The sequence below is a fragment of the Adiantum capillus-veneris genome, unplaced genomic scaffold (genome assembly GCF_014529385.1).
Source record: "Adiantum capillus-veneris isolate H3 unplaced genomic scaffold, ASM1452938v2 Hic_scaffold_766, whole genome shotgun sequence".
Taxonomy (NCBI): Eukaryota; Viridiplantae; Streptophyta; class Polypodiopsida; order Polypodiales; family Pteridaceae; genus Adiantum; species Adiantum capillus-veneris.
In genome coordinates, this window is record NW_028221761.1 from 1 (window position 1) to 21036 (window position 21036).

The 21036-nt window shown below is 45.2% G+C and overlaps 1 pseudogene; it reads right to left on the reverse strand.

The window, feature by feature from the left end:
• Positions 1-11516: 11516 nt before the first annotated feature.
• Positions 11517-12356, reverse strand: LOC147416605 (uncharacterized; annotated as a pseudogene).
• Positions 12357-21036: the final 8680 nt, after the last annotated feature.

A 21036-nucleotide genomic window follows, 5' to 3' on the forward strand; every position in this document is an offset into this window, starting at 1 on the left:
GCTTTTCTTCTTGAAGGGAGTCGCGACTCACACACTTGGTCCACTGCCTCCTCAATTTAGCATTCAAAGCCACCAACTGACCAAAATATATTTGCCTTTTGATTTCGTATGTCATCGACAATATCATATTATTCAACACCTTGGCCAAGGAGTAGTCCTTTGGATCAATTTTCCTTCTTTGCCGCCTCTTGCTACTTTCTGGTTTGTCTTCTACCTTAGCCTTTCCTTTCCTTCCTCTTGTTTCCCTCTCTTCTTCTGTATCTTTCTCCCTATCATGCCTAGCTCTCTTATTGGCCAAAACATCCACATCTTGATGCTCAAGGGTAATGATGTTAATAGCCCTACCTTCTCCATTTGCATGCAACGGTTGCACTTGTTGTTGCGGGGGCGGTGCTTCTAGTGCCCTTTCTTGATGATTCTCTTCTATTCTTCCTCGACCACTTCCTTATAGGGGGTGTATCCCTCCTCTCTCTCTTGGTGGTTCAAGACAATCAGGAGCATAGTGACCCTCTTCATCACAATTGTAGCATCTTCCTTGTAGCCTTTGTCCCCTACCTCTCCGAGTTTATAAAGGCAAGGGAACTGACATGATCATCACCACCCAACCATGCCCTATATAGGCCCTTGGCCTTCTAAATATAGGGACCCCCTTGATTGCATGTCCGTCCTGGACCTTGGCCCTTGCCCTTGGGCCGGACTGGTCCTACCCTTGTCCTCACATTACTCCCCCCTTGAAGAAGCGTTTTCATCCTCAAAAACACAAGTGGTAGCATCTTCATAAGAACACTAATGTTTTCCAACATGGCATCCCTCATGGATCCAACGGCTCGTTGAATCGAAACCCGGTTCAGTAGGAGGTTCAATGAAACCAAGAGCAACATCTTGATTTTCTACATTGTTGTCCATTTGTAACCATCTGATGGTATCGGTCCCTATTCAAACGTAGTGTGTAGACTCCACTTAGAACACTCATGAGCATGGTAAACGAGTTTATCACAACACAGGTGTACCAAAAAGAGTGCCTCTTATCACTTTCCATGAAAGTAGCACGCTGACGTAACTTATCAGCCAATTTTAAGTCCTTGACTTTGTCTCAATTTTCATCATCAGTAAACAACCCCACCCTAATGAGTGTTCAAGGTTGAGAACTTGAGTTATACATGAAGAGACTACCTAGTCGCAACATGCGTTAACTGATAGTAAGTAAACTCCAAACCAGAAAGGTAACCGATCTAGTTGTTTCACTTCTTGCTAACGTATGCACTTAGCATATCCTTTAGCGTGGTTTACTAACGTATGCACTTTGCATATCCTTTATTACTAAATAGAATGCTTGTAAATTGCCCATCCTACGCGGGATGAATAGCATCAGTAAGAGTGAGGTGCTTTCCCCCTACCACTTACAGACAGTCGCCCATGACTGACGACAACCATGACTCAATCATTGAGTATCCAGCCATATACTCGATATGGAATGGAGACAAGCAACTAGGTTGAAAGCAAATTGGAGTTTCAAGCAGCCAATCACAAACACCCAAACTCAGCCATCACCTTGTATGGCAGGATGTAAACTCATACTAAGTATGCAAGAAAGATTGCACTGGTAGTTCAAAAAATTGCAGAAACAATAATGTCCATGAAGTTGCATGCCGCTCCGAATAAATTTGTGTTAAACACTAGGGCCCATAACACCTAGTGTGCATGCATTTAACACAAACATATCCGAACCGCAATTCCATGACGAGACTTTGGACCATAACAGAATGTGACAACCAGGTCACACCTAGGTACCAACCATGAGACATTCTCATGGATATAGCATACTTAGCTATATGTAGAAAAAACCCTCCGTTAAGGTGGTTTCACTACACTTGTAATCGTAACAAGTTTGTAGCACCTGACAATTTATGGCCACTGAAATTGCTCCTGATACTGTGTGCTCAAAATGGTCGAATCCATGGATGCGACCAACACCTAGGGACTTCGTCGCGACACATTGTTAGCTAGTTGGCACCAGTGTCAGTCCCAGAGACTCATATTCTCCACATGTGGAATATGTCTCAAACAAGGATATCAAGAAAAGAGACATCCATCAAGTACGAGCTGGTACTTGTGTGTGGAGGTAACTACAAACACTCTGCAACAAGAGTGAGAGGGACCCTCATTGTCATGCTCCACACTGGCTAAACTGAACTCCTTGAGTTCCTAGACCATGTTGTATCCCACGTGACAACATGTGCCAAATCGAACCCTACAAGTAGGTTCGTAACAGCAAAAGACAAAAAGATAGATTGGACTCTTGGCCCAAAATAATTTGTGCCGTCATGCCCTTGGCATGGCTCTGTAACATTCAAGCGTACATATACGTCTTGAAAAAACTTAGCAAAGCATACTAAAAATTAAATAACACCAAATCAATAGATGCGTACCTAGAAATTTGAACGTAATGTTCACTTACCCGTCTTCAAGCATAGAGGGGCACGTCTCCTACCTAAAAAAACAAACAATATTGCACTGGAAACCGTGGGCGTTGCCTTCGTAATCCAACCCCTTTGGTTAAAATTTACGTAGTCAAACCCCTTGGTAAGACCCTTTGTAGAAATTGCTAAACTAGCAGGCAACAGTAATCAACATAGTTAACTGTGTAGATAATGATTGAAATCAACTTGAAAAGTTGAGTTTTTCCGCTACCGCGTGGTAGATTGCGGAATTATTTCCTTGAAAGGCTAACTGGGAGAGATCAAACTGTGATCCTCAATGCAGATCAACTGTGATCCTCAATGCCTATGGGGTGATTTAGCAGTCACCCGCTGGGTCGTACCCAAACAATATTTCCATAGACACTCCGTGGTGCTATAGAGAGAGCAGGGAATCCACACAAGTGAACTGCCTAGCTCTGATGGTCAGCCATGATGTCGCAACTGATGGTTGCATCTATACTTCCTTGTAGAGATCGGCTGATGTGAGTTGAAGATTATCAAAAAAATCAACTTGAGTGTCGCACTGAAAATATGTAGTGCAAAAATGACACCCTAAACATCCGTAATGACAAGACTCTTGCTTGTCCATTAACGTCGATGTGTGCTCCCCTGTGTAGATCTGTTCAATCTTGAGAACAATCACCCAAAGAATGCCAATAGTTGGGTCTTACCCTTGGCCCGACAATGGCTCTTAGCCTGAGGGGCTCATATCCCTTGTGCAAATTAGTGTTCAATGGATGAACCAATGAAGACTAATTTGAGTAGCATCTTAGCCACGTTTTAGATGCGAGTTAGAGAACCTTGGCTCAGGCCGACTCATAAGCAAAACACGTATCAAAAACTTCTTAGAAGATTTTCATTTTTCCCTTAGAGAAAGAGAGAACGAGAGAAGAAGAGCATGCTGGGCTGAGAAACTTTCCTTAAACGACTATGACTTGTATAGTTGATTGGCATGCTCTTGTGCATCTTATGCCTAACGTGCAGCTTATCCTATAAGCATGCAACAAGTTTCTACTATGAGTCGCGCAATGAGAGAGGTAACAGAAAAACACAACCACATTTTGACCTACCTTCCTTGCAAGGGTCGTGATTGTATGAAAATGACTGAGTATTGGCACCTTGCCTATGAAATAAGTGTTGTTGTATGTTGACAGCAACCCAAACTAGTAGGGATTTTGTGAGCGAATATTCCTTAATTTTCTAGTTTCCCAAACTTGTGTGCCAATGCCCTTGACTCCAAGTCATTGGGAAGTACCTGGTAGTTGTTGTTGCAAACCGGTTGTCATGAGATTCCAAAGGGAAAGCTCGCGTAAAGGTGGGTCAGAGCCAAATCTGTCGTGAGAGAAAGAATTGTTGCATATGGATATACGCCCTCTTGTATCCTATACATCCGTCATATACGGAATGAAATAATTTGTAAACCGTTTGCCAAAGCCTTCCCAAGTTTGTATGCTCATAGCATATGCCAAACGTGGTGAGTCACTATGCAAGATGCATAAATAGAAGCCTTGCTTCACTTAAATCTGGTAGTGCTAATAGCCAACGGATGTGGCTACAAAACTGCATGACCAAAAGAATCGACCTTGTCGAGCAATTTCAAGTGAAATGAACCAGTATTGTGTGGAAAGCATCCTATGTCGGTTTGTAGAAACAGTGACAAGGAGTTTGTCATGCCTATCTCCTTGAGATACGGAAAATTTGGCCCTTTGGCCTTGCCTTTGCGCTATGAAAGTACTCAGGAGAAGCCATGCTTCAAATAACTATGTCTGGCCTCATTGCCAATAAATTCTATTGATGACAGATGTCATAGGGAATAGAGTGAACTGTGTCGACCATACACAGATAATGGACCTTGTCCAATTGCACCTTGTATGGAAGAGTAGAAAAATACTGATATGCTTACCTGCGTAACTGAATCACTGAAAGCAAAGAGACTCTTGTCTGTTTGGCAGGCTATGACAAATGGTCGGCCATGCTGAGCACTTGTGCCTCCTGTGCCAAGAAAAGATAAGCAAATCATAGGTGTTGCCTACAGTTTCCATACGGTAACGAGAATTTGTCCGATGCACTCCCATGAAATGGGCATACCATACATTTGTGAAAAAATTCCCAAATGGATATGCTCCTAGCATACTCCAGATGCTAGCAGGACAAAAATGAAAGCTTTGTTTCGGACATTGCCCTTGTAAGTATATACATGCCATGCATGATAAAAAGTCGCAACGGTTAACTCTGGAGTGTTGTACTCAACACCACAGTGGTGTATGCACTTAATGAGCCTTGCTCAATGATCAAAACGACACGTTGAAGACCAAGTGAGCCGTGCTCGAGCATACATTTAAGAGTTGCATATTGAGAACGAATTAAACAAGAAAAGTCGAACAATTATGCATACCTTGTCTTTGAAGGTTAGCAACGAATATTATAGACGCCATCATCGTCGCAGCTTCTTGAACGCAAGAACTGCATCACCATTGATGCTTCGGTAACTCGAAAAGCTTACAGAAGTTTCTAGAAAACACGACCTTGTCATGCATAGTGTGCGTGCCGATCCTGTCCAGCGCATACCTTAGTTCCATGTCGTGCATGGTTTATTTGCCGATGGTGAGGCGAAGCTTGTACGAGATGCATGCGTGCCATACTTTCCCCATGTCGGTCGACCTCCACGACACGGGCAGGCCTTTCTTGATGCGGCCCCCTTGGGTGGCCCCTTGGGCCAAGCAATGGTGGGGCGGCCCCCTAAGCTGGGGTGGCCCCCTTGGTTATTGGATGGCGCCCATGACCATAGTAAAAAAAACTTAAAATAAAAAAGCTGTCAAACCTGGCTATGGCAGCGAACAGAGCCGCAAGGAAGAGATAAGGGAACCAGTCGACGCGCGATGCGCAAAAGCATGCCGTGCAGTGACGACTTCGACTCCCTAGCCGAGTGCGAACCCGATGATGGCATACATGCACGATTTGGTGTAGGTCGTCGTTCTTCCCCATCCCGACACACGGGTTTCTTTCCGCGCTCCGCCTTTCTTCCTCGGCTCTTGCATAGGAGTTGTTTCCTGCGGCCATGCCATTTTTGAGCTCCAATTTCTTTGCATGCATGTACCTTACATGCACGTTGCATATCTTGCACCGCCTGTTCCTCCCTGGCTCACTTCTTCTTCTTCTTCTTCGAGATAGACAGATCGAGAGAGAGATCAAGAGAGATAGAGAGATCGAGAGAGAAGGCCCTGCGTCTTCCCCTCCTCCATGGATGCTCCTTCCCCTGAGCTCTGATACCAATATAAGGGCAAGGGAACTGACATGCTCATCACCACCCACCCATGCCCTATATAGGCCCTTGGCCTTCTAAGTATAGGGACCCCCTTGACTGCATGTCCATCCTGGCCCTTGGCCCCGACTAGTCCTACCCTTGTCCTCACACAGTCGGCCGCTCTTCTCTTTGGTTTCTATTCATTATGTCAATTCTTAATTCTTGCAATTGACCGACAAGATCATGTAGAACCCGGGCCGTAACAGGATCTGGACCTTGAACCACTCGCTCCACTCTATCATCTGTTATCACAGGGACCATTGATTGCACCACAAATGGCTCAGTGTGTGTCATGCATTGCTCCCAGCTTCTCTTGATCTTATTGCTCTTGGCCTCGGCAATTTCCACAGCTCTTTTGAATGTAGCAGGCTCATCTTGATCGACCTTCTCCCTTACACTTGGATAGAGACAATCCATAAACTGATGCACTTTAAAGAAATCCCTTGGAGGTACTTCGGATGCCACCTCTAATTGAATCCAAATTCCTTTGAAATGTTGCAAGAACTCTTTAAAGTTAGCATGAACATCTTGCTGCAAACCTCTCAATTTTGTTGTCGCTTTTGTTGCGGTTAGTTTCTTTCCAAACCTGTAAAAAATTGCCAGGTTCACCTGCTCCCATGTTTGCTTTTTTTCTTCCTCTAAACCTTCAAACCACTCCCGAGCTTCTCCTTTGAGCACAAGAGGAAATACATGAAGCTTGGCTTCGTCATTCACAATGTGCATACCAAGCGTATGCCACGCGAAGTCCGCAATCCAGTCCTTCACATCCTCCTTCCCTGTGAACACTGGACGACTATAAGCCATCTCTTTGGAGTCGCTTCTCCCTTGCGTGAGTAATCCACAAAAGTTGAAGTCTTGCACCTCAACCAAACCACCAATTTTCTTCAATGAAGCTCAAACTTCACAGCAAAACCGCTTCACCTGGGTGTACAACCGGCAAATTTCCGCTCCCCAGTAGGATCGCAAAAGGATGATGGAGCAAAAGATGTCATGCGCACACTCACACACCCAAAAAATTCAACACAACACAACGAATTACACAAAATCCTCACCTCACTCACTACCACTCAAATGATTCCGGAAAACTCTACCCACAAGCTCAATTCAAACTCCAAACGCCTCGACCTTCAAGCCCTTGCCTGCCCGCAGACACTACAAGGTGAGTCGAGGTGATCAAATCACGCTTGATGGTGACCAAAATATACAAGAAAAACCATTAAAAAACCAAAAACTCCAGCCACAAAAGGCCACTCTCAAACCATTGCAAAAGCTTCACCAAACTCCACTCTGTTGGACTCTTTGGAGTAGCGCAACCCTAATGGCACCGATACAGGGTCACATAGTCTTGAAGGAAGCCGCACCTTCTTCCCTCAATTCCTTGCACACACACATCCATGGAAACCTTATAAATTCCATAGACTCTCCCAAGTGCAAAATTGAAGAGAGAAATCTCTCATCCACTCCTCCATACACTCAAAAACAGGACGAGAACGCAACGGGACTACACTAGACCACATGTAGGAACCCTACTTCCTCCCACACAAAGAGGGGTGAAAGTGTTGATATTGCTCTTCCAAAGTCCTCCCTCAGCCTGGACCATCACGGAACCATGAGTGATGTGGCAATTTTAAGCCATTTCACACCTTTTTTGACCATTTTTTGACCTTTTTGGCCCAGTTTTGGCTAGTTTTGACCCCCGGCGAGCATTTTTCGCAGAAAAAACCCCAAACAGACTCCAAAATTCACGAAATTTTGCACCCTTGATCCTTGATACCCAAAGCATATTTACACATCCCCACATTCCATTCTTGACCACTTCTAGGGTGATGAACGTATCACCGCAGATCAGGCGTCGCTAATAGACAGCTACCACATGTGTCTAACCCGTTGAGCAGGATGATAGTACCCACACTTGTCACTTGCATTATTTACATTCTAGAAAGCTCAAACATATTATCTAAAGCCAAAACAAGCCACCTAGAACCATATCCAAGGCCCCGATACCCTATCCAGGCATGTACATGTGTCCGACTGCCGACACGCAAGCACGCATATTTACAATGTGCACACGTTGCACCTTTTTTGTAACTTGAAACCACTTTTCAAAGCTCCCAAATGCATGTATTTATATCCTTTTGTACATATGACCATGCATATAAACGCTACTTTGTACACGCCAAAAGCGGTCTATCAGCGCTTTGGTCAAGCATCATACGTGAGGCCACAAGATGTAGCCTCTAATAGCTCGAAGGATGATCATGTAGACCTTCTTTTTCACATAGTTGATGAGGTGGAAATAGCTAGCACAATACATTCCATATGGATGTTCTTTTTAGAACGTTTCATGAAAACACTTAAGGGATATGTGCGTCAGAAGGCACCTCCGGTGAGTAGCATGGCAAAAGATTGGCTCGTATTAGAGTCTCATTGCACTCAATTTATTGCACATTTGCGAAGAGCATTCGTTGCATGTTAGTACCGCAGTGTTTTGGAGAGCATTCGTTGAAAATCCTTTTTACCGCATTAGGGCAAAGAGCATTCGTTGCACCCACACGTTGGTGCAGCCAAAGTGTGTCGAACCTATAAGATGGCATGGACAGATGTATACAAGCAAGAAGAAGCATGGCAAAGCGATGGTCCAGCTCGGAAGTTCATGGGATGACAGGTAGCAGCGGAAGTGTATGCATGATGCGGCTTATAGGCCAAGAAAGGCTACATAAAGGGGCTAATTGGGGTAGCAGGTGAAAGAGATGCAAAGTGTAGCCTTAGGGTCCACAAATGAAGAGCTTGGAGTGCTGAAGGAGCAGGTCCAGACGGCTCATCAAACCGAGCTACGGAGCCCAAGTTATTGAAGGTTAAAGTTTTGGTGGTTCGCAGATTCTTACCGGACAGGGCAGCTGGAGACAGGTGGTCCAAGCAGAACTTGAGATACAGGTGCGTAGAGCTTGATTTATGGAGCCTACCCGTCTTTTCAGATCGTGGATCGGAGCCATGGTTTGCAAGATATGGTCATTTGAAGTTTTTTCGGGGGCCGGGTCTGAGTCCACTTGACTGCATTGAAGAATGTGCCATCTGGCATCTTTTGGGCCTCGACCAAGTTCTAGACCAAGGTATACACTATATGGAGCTAGCAAGAAGTGAGTGCATGCCAAACGGAGTCCGGAGCAAAGAGTTACGGCAATCGGAAGATTGGGTATCTTTGCCCGAAGTTGTTGGCGGATGAATTGGTCGTGTTTTGGTGGCCTCGGGTCTTGGGCTTGGAGAACTCGAAATGCGCTGTGGATCATGGAGAAGCAGGGCGGCAGTGCACGATTTCACCCGGGTTTTGTAGCTTGCCAAGGAGCTGGGATAAGAGAATGAAAGCTAGATGAAGGCAGGCCAAAAAAAAGGCTTGTGTTAAAAATGTAATGGGGTTATTGTTTTTGAAGTTCAAAAGGCCATGGCCTCTTGGGCCGCCACGTGGCAGCCTGGATACCCCACATGCGCAGTGTCAAGCTCGAGTCTCACTGTATATGGGCAGGGCTGTAGGCTCTCCATAAGCATCCAAGGAGAGAGAGTGGAGCTCTCTTGGGCACAGCTATGGCGTCCGCGCGTGGGGCGCTGCAGGCAGTGGCGCGGTGGTTTTGAGCGGCGTAGTCGGTGAGGCATGGCAGCACGTGGCGCTCGCGTGGGTGTGAACAAGATGATGATGTGGCAGGCGCTTGCTAGAGGAGGGTCGGGCGGCCCTTGGGGCACCAACATTTTGAGAAGGAGAGGGAGGGCAATAGCGAGGTCGCTATTGCCTCCCCCCTCGTGTAAAGGGCTTGTCCCACTGCCAAGAGATACTGACAATCAACTGAAGTGCAAGGAGAAGGGAGTCCGGAAGGCTGGCCAAAAAAATGTAAGGGAAAAGGCCAAGGTGTAGCATGCAAAGGTTTCCAAAAGTAACTAAGCCAAGTGTTAACAATGCATAAAACTTCTAAAAGGAACTCCAAATGGAGTGCACTACATGGATCACCCCACATTTTTTCTTTTTTGGGATTTCTAGGCACACCCCTATAAAAGGGTGCTTATGTTCATTTGTTAAGGCTTTTGGCCAAAGAAGGTCCTTGGACCAAGGAGGATTTTTTTGCCAAGGCTTTGGGAGCTCTTGTTTTGGTTGCCGAGGTTCATGCCGGCAACGTGTTGGTTGTACATGACATTGCCTATGCTAGAAGACTATTCCCTACGGTTCCAGGCATCATTCCCCCCTCCCCCTTATCTTCTCTACTTGTGTGCATGTGTTTCCAGGCGTGTGTAGGTGTGTGTGCCCCTCAAGGTTGGTTGTGCAAAGAGAGATAGAGAGAGGTTGTGTGAATGTGGAACGTTGTGAATTGAGCGGAACAGAGTGATTGAGTCTGTTTGATGCATTGCAGGACGTATGTGCGTATGATTGTGTGAAATCAATGGTTTGCTTGCGGATAATTTTGAGTTTTGAAGGTGAACTGTAGTGGATTGGGGCGTTGTGTATACTCTGGGCTATAGTGAGGCATTGTGTTGTGTGCTGGGTATGTTCCCCTTTCCCCCTCTCCAACGTGGTTCCACAGGGAGATATTCTCTCCTTGATCTCTCGATCACTTGTTCTCTCGGTGGCATGCTATAGCCTTATGCTTGGAATACTCATCAAGTGAGAACGTATAGTCACATGTAAACCTGTAAACCACTAGGGCATGCCCAAATCTCACTCCTGTGAGAGTGGATACCAATGGACCAAGATGTCTAAATCTGTCAATGTGAGAGTCCAACTCAATCACAAAACTGTCTCAAAAAAAGGTAAGGCAGTAATGATGGAGAAAATCTAGCAGGAACTCCTGTGTAAACTGATTAAAAAGTCAATCAATCCAAGTGAAGCCCTGCAAGGCTAGTTTACATTGGAGAGTGGCTAGACAGATTTGATAAAGCCCGGGACACGCTGGTACATCCAAACTGTGTCGATCTATGGAAGTGCAAGAAGTCCATGCATGGTGGTTTGCACGCAAGTGGCAGGTACATGGGGAAGTCTTTGATGGTGCTCGGAGCCAGGTACACCGAGTTGGAGCAGCTGCTAGTCAAAACTACAGGTGTTTTTTTGCAAACGAGGCATTGAATAGGTTGAAGATGGTGCAAAAGCCTTGGAGGTCAAAGTGCTTGAGGGTTTCAAAGCTCAATCGGTATCTCCACCAAATGGTGCCATCGTAGGAGATGGCATGAGAGGGGCGGCCATAAGGCCATTCATCCGCATGAGAAGTAGCCTTTTTATGAAGCTTTGTGCGGGGCACAACTTGAAGCGCGGGTGATGAGAAGCTAAGGGGGAGTTTTTAATCCCAACAATTGGGGTGCCCTCCACTATCGGCAAATTACAAAGCTATTGAAGTGCGACTGGAAGAAGGTGGCGGTGGCTACTCGAAGATGGAAATATTTGGATTTGGTTATCACGGCCTTGAGGTCTATCGGTTTGGGGTGATTGAGGCTATTGTCAACTTTGCGTGGGCCGTGGTCAACTTTGCGTGGGGACGGCCGCTAAGTCGCACCAGTGGTCCTTTTTTAAAAAAAAGATAGCCAAGCTATAAAAAAACGATGTCTGCAGTCGACGAGCAGCGCTACATGGAAAGTCGACAGTTGGAGATTGCATGCAGAGGGTAGTGGCGCCACCTGGGTGAAGCCATACGGAGTTTCATAAAACGAGGGAGTCGGAGCATTTGTAGAGGGGAAGGCGACCAATAGCGAGGTCGCTATTGGCCAGGGCTACAGTTGCAAGGCTGCTAGGGCTGCAGGAGCCACGGGGTGGCGCAGTTGAATATTAGACAGGGGAGCCACTCGGTTGGCCGACTGCTGAGAGGGGCTGCCGGAGGGTGGTGACACCATCGAGGGAAGCCGCCCCTGAGAAGGAGAAGGTGACGGGTTTGCAGAGCCCGAGAGTTTTAAGGATGCCAGGGCTGCAGGAGGGCCGCCAAGGGCCATGAGGAAGGCGAGGAATCAATTGGAAGGGTCTGAGCGCTGTTGAGGAGGGCTGGCCTGAGGGGCCGCGAGTGAAGAGGGTGGCCGACCATAGGTGTGAGTTGCCAAAGGGTGGGCTGCAGTTATGGCTTGAAGCGGGGAAGCATGAGGCAGTTCGGGGCGAAGGAACGCTAAAGGGAGGTGCTGCAGGGCAGCGTGATCAAAGAGGAGAGAGGCGCCATCAAGGAGGAGAAGGGAAGCAAGGTCATGATGGGTTGATGAAGGCCGCCCGTTCATGCAGGGGCAGCATCGACAAGAGCTCATGTAAGGAGGGGTATAAGCAAAGAAAAGGTGATGCGCCGCTTTGAGGGAGAGCGTATCCATGCACACTCTCTCGCCCATACTTCACCATAGACTTTCCGTATGCTATGCCGGGTTTTTTTCCAATTTAATCCATTGTTGTATATGATATGAAGCTCAAGAAAATCAGGCTCCCTCTGCTCATTGTTTGAACACATACATAACATTGTCTTTCGATCTCATGTTTGTGTTGTGTATGTGACTTGTTTTTGTATAAGCAAGGGGTGTGCAAAGGACTTGTTTTTGTACAAGCAAGGGGTGTGCAAAGGACTACAAAAATCTTGTGGTATGTCGAATGTATTGAGTGAGTGAGTGTTATCTGTATGGTTGTCATATATGTCTCGAGGATGGAAGCTTGTGGGCAAACGTGAGTCTGCCAATGATTTTGAGGGATGGTCGGGTTTCGGCTTGGGCATTCGTTGTTTGCAGATTGTGTATCTGGATGTGTGTTTGCTAGGGGATAGGGGTGCTGTGAGATCACTGAGCTATATAGAGGCATTGAGTTTATGTGCTGGTGGTTTTTCCATTTCCCCCTTTCCAACAATGGTGTAGCCAAAGTTGGTCCGCGCTATAAAGTGTGCTATGCAGTGCAAAGGGTGCTAGAATGCGCACGGCAAAGTGTTAAAGCATGAACGAAGGCCTTGAGAGAGCATGTCGTGGCAGAAGTGTGTCTAATACAGTTTTTTTGGCCAAAAAGACCCCAGAATGGTCCAGGTGGGAAATTGGGTAAAGGTGCTCAGAATGATGAGTTAGTGTTCTAAAATATGGTCTTCGAGATGCTCTGCAAGTTGGTTTAGACGGTTCCTCAAACGGAGTCTCAATGTGAAAGTTATGATTGTCTGAAGATGGAATGCTTCGCAGGTCCCGACGGGCAGAGCGGGTATAGACAGGTGGAAAAAATTGGGATAAGGGGATACACATGTGAAGCTCAAGTTGTGGAGCATGCTGGTCTTTTCGGTTTGCCATTCGGAGCTCAGACGGGCAAGTTATGGCCTGAGGAATATTTGTCGGGGGTCGGATACGTGCTCACTGGGCCGCATTAGGAAACCTGCCATTTGGTGTTTTCTCGAGCTCACCAGGTGTCTAGTGGATAGCATGCAGCATGTGGTGCTAGTCGAAATCGATGGCACCTAAATCGAAATCCGGAGCATGGAGATATGCTTGGCCGAGGTCGGTAGTTCGTAGGGAACATGGATGGTCGGATGCTTTTCCCGATGTTTGGGACATGCCGTTTGAGGCTATCGAGGCGTCATGATGCGGAGCTGACAGGTGGATCTCCCATGTGACATGATCGAAGAGCTGATGGACCAGCCCGAACACATGGAGCACCGACGGCAAGTGAGTCAAATGCTTAAACTTTTTTTGTTTTGTAAAGTTAAAAGGTAAGTGGTGGCTTGATTCCAATGTTTAACAAAAAAGAATATGGTGATGAACTTCAAGGCTGATTTAAAAAAGGAAATCCTGAGTAAGAAGAGAAGAAAGCCAGGGCGTTGGGGCTCAAAAAAGAAGTTTTTTTTTCCTTCTTAAAAAATCTAAGAGGCCAAGAAAAGGGGCACCGAGCTTCGAAAAAGTGGAGGAGGGTTTTCTTTTTGCTAAGGAAGAGGGAATTGAGAAGGAGGAAGAAGATCTTCATACGCTCGTGCTCGACAGTCGAAGCCGAGATGCACGGTTTGTGAAGCAGCACGGAAAAAGCAAGCACCTTGCAGAGGAAAATGCCTTTGAGGGCTCGCTCGTTAGAAGCGGGGGAAAGCTCACGAGGAGCACGTCTCATGGAAACCTTTGTGTATGGCTGGAGCGGGGCTCACCCTTTGTGCTTTTTTGGTGTGCGCCGGTTGTGGCGACGATGTTGTGCCTATTTCTGGTGTGAATGAAGAAGAGAAGCCCCCCATAGCAGGTGATTTTGACGTCGTCTCGCCTCTCTTTCCCCCTAGCTCTTCTGCTCTCGTGTGTGTGTGTGCGGGTGTGTGCGGTGAGTGTTGCCTCCCCGACGAAGTGGTGCAGAGAGAGAGAGAGAGAGAGAGAGAGAGAGAGAGAGAGAGAGAGAGAGAGAGAGAGAGCGGTGATTTGAGTGTGGTAGAGCACAGAACCGCTGCATTGGTGTGTGCGTTGTCGTGTGGTGCTTTGTGCAAGTGAAGCGATGCTGTTTTGGGTCGGTTGGTCGACGGTGCGTTGCTCGAAATCGGTTTTTTAGTGGATTGGGGTGCAATGTGTGCTCTAGGCTATAAGAGGCAGTCGTGTTAGCGCGCTGGGCATGCTCCTCATTCCCCCTCACCATCATCTGGTGCCCCCACTGAGGATCACACTGATTGCTCCCAATAAGTGAAGTGAAGGAGTTTTTGGTGTTGGTCGACATCGCGTCTCGAAGCTATGGGCCAATTTTTACAGGTGAAGAAAATCCTGATGAGTGGGTTGCAAACTTTGAGTTGTATATGTTGTCGTTGCGCATGCCGAACGAGGACAACAAGATACATACATTTCCTTTGGTGGTGCACGGGAAGGCAAAGATATGGTATGAAGCTTTAGAAGGTGAGCCGAGGCATGCCTGGCCGGCTCTGCGAGCGCGTTTCCTCCCCAGTGGAGATGGATGGCAAACTGAAGGCGCTGAGAGGCGAAAGTGAAAAAATAGACCTGATGGCCTCTACACCAAGACTATGCACAATGGCCTCATCATGGGGGATACACAATTGAGGCACCACCTAGCAAGATATGCGGCTAGGACGCATACATATACACAATAAAGCATGCCATGGAAAACAATTTCAAAATCCACGCCCAAATGTGGAATGGGGTGGTCGGAGAATAAGGTGAGAGGAGTGGTGAATGAGTGAGAATGGGCTTGCTACTCGTGCATGTTAGTAAGGAAGATAATGAGGTAGGCGAAACTTGCGAGTATGCTCACTTCTCATACAAGAGGTGGCGAATCCGCGCACCTCAAGATGCAAGTAGCAAGATGATAGGAATGTGAAGGGGAGAGAGAGAGTGTGTATGGTGGTGAATCCGCACACCTTTATATAAGCAGGAAAAAAATTTGGCAAGGAACAAGCATATGCCATACTCACAATGAGATGTATCCAAAGAGACACAAAGTATGGCACCAAGATGGAGTGTATTGATTGCTTGCAAAAGATGAATACAATTGGTAGCGTATGGCAGGAAAATGAGAAGGGAACAAGATCGTAGGAGGCATAATGGAGAGATGGGATTTGATGGCGAGGAATATTATGAGTGTGTCCACCCTTCTTCTTCTTGAAATTGTGCCTTCAATCCTTAATTACAAGCGGTGTAGAAGTGTGCTCCTCATCTTTTGTGCATGGTGATGGTGATGATAATGGTGTTGTGATTATATGATTAGGGTTCATGCTACAAGCATGTAACACAAGAGTGTGTATGGATAGGTGTGTGTGTGTGTGTGTTTGTTTTGTGTTTTTTTTAGTGAGCTCTCATGGCCTCGTTATATAGGGAAGGAGGGAAGGTTTTAGCAATATTTCTAATTGAGGTGAGTGTCCCACTCTGGTGACTAGGAAAATGGGGTGCATGTGACTGTGGCTCGCATCTTGTCTCCTCATTATTTAAAATACCAGAGTCAATAGAGAGACAAGAAGAGAGAATGTGGGTAGAATGTAGAGGATAGGAGATATTTACAATAGTCTAGCTTTGGCTAGACATAAGCTTATTAGGGAGAAAAGAGAGAGGTAAGAAATTTACAAGAGAGGTTGTCGAAGGTGGATAGTTGTTGATGAGGATGGATCCTCCAAAAATAGTGATAGAATCACTCTAGACTTGCCAAGACCTCATTAAAAGAGCTTTGTCTCTTGTAATCATGCTTGAAGACTTGTAGAACCATAACCATTCTAGAGGGAAGAAAACTAGGGATGGCGTGTGTCACCATTACATGAGAAAACTGGGGTCCACTACAAAAATCATAGCTCCGCGTTCATAACTCCAAAAATTCTAAAAAAAATTGAGCTAAAAGTTGAGATCACGAGATACATCTTTTATGTTGAACGCTCCTTCAGATTCAAGGTTCTTCTTTACTTAAAAAATTCATCGAAATAATGTATTATTTGTGGCTGCAAAAGTCTTTTGGTGGTCCCCTTTGAGTGGACTTCTCTCTTGCCTTCAAGTGTAAGCTCCTTCATGTGTATGAAAACATGACCTAGAGTTTTGAAAAGATTGGCAATCATCTAGATGGAGGTATTATTGAAATTTGAAAGTGAGGTTGAGGTTTGAAAATGAAAACTAGTGAATAAAATATTTGGTAGGGTGGAATAATATACATACATGAAAAATATATTAGAAAATACTAAAATATATAATATAGTTTAGAATATATATATTTAATATTTAAGGTCAAAAGAGAGATCAACAAAGAAAGCTTACTTATTTATGCTACATGGTGATTGATTAGCATAAGTCTTATTTATTTAATAAAGGCTAAAACTTTTGTGAAAAAGGGAAGAAAAATCAAAAGTAACTTATATAATAGGAAATATTTTGGTAAAAGGGCAAAGATATATAGGGGGGTTCCCATGCATGGAAAAGCTTGCCTCATTAGCCCTCCCCTTATGGCTAGAGGTATTCATGCCTCTAGCGCTGTACTTGATCCTTCTTCAATTGAGGTGGAGGAGTCTCCCTCCTCAGGGATTTCCATCATATGTGCTTGATCAAACCTCAAAAAGTATTGCTTCAACCTCCATCCTTTGACACCTGTTTTGTGGAGCTTACCATCTGCATCCATGAATCGGTAACTGCCATTGGCGTAGCGCTTTCTAATGACAAATGGCCCCTCCCATCTGGGCGAAAACTTTTTATCCTTCCTAGTGTCAAACCTGTTCTCATACAGTAGGACCAACATACCTTTCTTGAGACCTTTTGCCCTAAGTCCCTTGTTGAAGGTAAGTCGACGTTGCTCTGCCTGTGCTGCATAATAGTTGATAGCATCTTCTCTATCTAGTTGAAGCCTCTCTAGATCAAGAATGTGGTTATGGAGATGAGCATTAGGACGTTCCACCTGCCCAGCTAGCACCCTGAGACTAGCCAATTGTACTTCAATGGGTAAAATGGCTTCCTTACCAAACACCAAGTGATATGGTGTGAACCCAAGGGATATGCGAAATGAAGTGCGATAAGCCCAAAGTGCAGCCATAAGATGCTTGTCCCAATCACTTTTGTGATTGTTTACATGTTTAGTGATGATCTTGCAGATCATACCATTTACCTTTTCCACCAAACCATTGCATTGTGGGTAGTAGGGAGTTGAGTGTCGTCGTGAGATACCTAACTTCTCCATTAGCTCTCCTACAAGGTCTCCTCTAAAACCTTGTCCCCTGTCAGAAATTATTTCAAGAGGAGTGCCAAAACGGCAACAAATGTTTTCAAATACGAACTTAGCCACTTCCTTAGCTGTAATCTGGGTGGTGGCAACTACTTCAGCCCACCGGGTCATGTAGTCCACACCCATGATGATATAAAATTTACCTGATTGGATCCTTGGCAAAGGCCCAATAGCATCAATTCCCCATTTCTCAAATGGTCCATATGAGATTATAGGAGTCTGTGGCTCATATGTGAGCCTCCTATCCCATGCCTTTTGATATTCCTTGCATGTTTTACACCAATGATGCACATCCCTATGTAGACTACACCATACAAACCCGGCTTGTAGAATCTTTCTACTAGTGATGTCAAGTGCAAAGTGTCCTCCGCAAACACCATCATGGCAACTTGAAATGATTTCAGTGATCTCTCTAGAGAGAGGTACACGCCTAAGAATTTTATCCTTACCCTTGCAGTAGAGGCTATCATTGATAAGGCGGTATTTTGTTGCCTTGTGCACAAGCCACTGCTTTTGGCCCTTAGTAAGATCCTTAGGACACTCTCCTGTGTCCAAGAAACTCATGATGTCAGGCATAGCATCGCTACCTTGGAAGAGAGGAAGCTTCAACTTGATAGCACCCACCACTGAAACATCTTGCAACTTCTCTCTAGCTAGAGCATCTGCTTCTTGATTTTCTGCTCGAGGGACATGATGTAATTGTACAACTTGAAATTTCCCTAAAAGTTCCTTGACTTTGCGCAAATGGCCTAGCAAGCTATGATTTTTACAAGCCCAAATTCCTTGTATTTGTTTTATTAAAAGCATGGCATCACCAAATACATTTAACCGTTGAATGTCCTCTGTCACACACCACTCTAACCCAAGAGTTAAGGCTACATATTCTGCCTCATTGTTAGAGTGATAATCCAAGAGATTCCCAATGGAGAAAACCTTATCCCCTTGCTCGTTGAAGATGACAATGCCTGCTGCAGCTTTGTCCAGTTTCCTCTTGTAGGCTCCATCAAAGAAAAGAGAGTGAGCCTCCTCTACCTTAGGGACTTCCAGTATGGGTGTAATATCTTGATCATTTGGATTTATCTTTAGCTTCTTTTCATAGTGGCGATGAGTGAGAATACCTCCTAGACTGGCCCTTGTATATTTCTCCACTTGCATTGTGTAGTCAAACTCTTGCAGCCTTGTGAGCCATTTGGAAATCCTAGAAGAAACATCCATGTGCTGCATTACATAAGGAAATACTTCTTCCATTGATAAGATTATGAACGGTCTAGACAATAAATAAAAGTGAAATTTGGTGGTAGCAAACATTAATGCAAGCACCATGTGTTCCACTGCCGTGTATTCCTTTTTTGATGGAGTCATCATTCGACTTGAGAAGTAGATAGGACGCATGAACGAAGTTTGAGGATCCTTTTGTATCAATACAGCCCCAAGTGTGTCATTAAACACACTAGGGTTTACATAAAATGGCTCGTCCCACTTTGGAGGTGCTATGGTGGGAAGTGAAGCTAGAATTTGTTTTACCTCATTGAATTGTTGTTCATTTTCTTCACTCCAAGTGAAGATCTCTTGATGGGTAACTTGTTGTAAAGGGAGAACCACTTGGAAGAGCAAGTGAATGAACCTACTCAAATACCTCACCTTTTGAAGAAAAGAGACCAACTGCTTTGTTGTGGTGGTAGAGGTCAAAGCCAGCAAGGCTTGAACCTTGCTTGGGTCAGCTTCAATGCCATTGGCCGAGATCACATGGCAAAGAAGAGTAACCTTGCTTTCACCAATGTGGCATTTCTCCACATTGAGTTGGCCCCCCAAATCTTGTAGCATAGCTAGACCTTCATAAACTTCCTCCAAATGAAGAGAGCGAGAGCTATAGATACAAAAGTCATCAATAAAAACACGGATTGATTTTCCAAAGAATGGCTGAAAAAAAACTGTCACATATCGCTGAAAAGTGGCTGGAGCATTAGTGAGACCAAAAGGCATAACTCTCTAAGCAAAACATCCCCATGGTGTGATGAAGGTTGTCTTGTTTTGATCTTCTTCAGCGATACTAATTTGGAAGTAGCCTGAGTAGCCATCACATACCGTGTAGTGCTCATGTCCTGCTACCTCATTGAGTATATCGTCTTGAAAAGGAAGAGAAAAATGGTTCCTCTTTGTGGCTGCATTAAGAGGCTTGTAATCAGCACAAACCCTCCACTTAACATTCTTCTTTGGTGTGACTACCACTGGAGAAACCCACTCTGAGTCTTCAACAGGATAGATAAAACCGGCTTCTAGCAATTTCCTTACCTCTTTGAGCAGGGCATCTTGTTGAATTACTCCTAGCCACCTGAGCTTCCACACTACATGTTTACTTCCCTCCTTGAGCTTAATGTGATGTTGAACTACTGTGATGCCAGTGATTTTATCATATTCATCAATGAACAATGTGGTAAAATTACTTAGCATCAAAATATAATCTTCACGCTCCTTCCCACACAACTCACTAGAGAGCATTTGATGTAGCTTACGTGCTTCTACCAGAGGTTGTATACCTGGTGTCTCCCCTTGGTTTGATGATGAGGCATTAGGTTGCTCCATCTTCTTAGGGTCCTTGAGAATGATCCCCATCACCTCAATGCTACTGTCACTTTCTTCACTCACTGTTGACTCCTCCTCTGAAGTGGTTGAAGAGTCACCACTAGAAAACTCATCCATAGAGGTTTCTAGATCCATGTCGCATTGCCGACCTATCTTCCTGTCGTAAAGTATTGGCCTTCCTTTTGCATCCTTCATCTGGATTATGCCGGTGTCCCAGTCCTGCTTAGCTCTCATAGCTATAAGCCAAGGCCTCCCTAGAATGATAGGATAGCCCTCCCCTTTGTGTGGAATGACAAAGATGTCCACATCTACCTCGGTGTCGAATGCCTTTATCCTAACTGCATTTATAACATCAACACATTGAACTTTTACATTATTTGCCATTTTGGCTCGGCATGGTGCCGGCCGACTCACCTCTAAACCCAAATTGTGCATCATTTTTTCACTCATGACGCATATTTGTGTGCCACCATCGATGTAGATATTGGAGATGTGTTTCCCTTTGATGTAAGCATCCATCACTGGTAGTATGTCATCTACATTCCTCCCAGAGATAGCCCCAGCTATCTTTGGCTTTGGTCGTCTCATGCTAACTATCTTTGTCCATTGTCTCCTCACCCTAGGTGCTAGGTGGAGTAATTGGGGCCAGGTGATTTTTGGGCCCTCCACAGAAACATCTTGAGCCAAATAATATGGTTTAGAACATTCACCCAAAGAGAAATCTACAATGTCAATTTTACGTCATGACTTGGATGGCTTTTTGCTAGATTCTCCTTTAGTCTTCATCTTCTCTTCCTTTTGGGAAGATTCACCATGCCTAGTGCGTTTTACCCCTATGGCATCTACTCCTTTAACCTTGGTCTTATCCTCCTCCACTTTCTCCTTTCCTTTACCTTCAAGACTGATGACGCTTATTGTTTGATTGCCAACTGGTGGTGGGGGTAAGGGTGGAATGAGAGGTTGTGGTGGTGGTGGTGGTTGTGGTTGAATGGGTGGTTATAGGATTTGCACGGGTGGTGCTTGTTGTGGTGCCCTCGGTG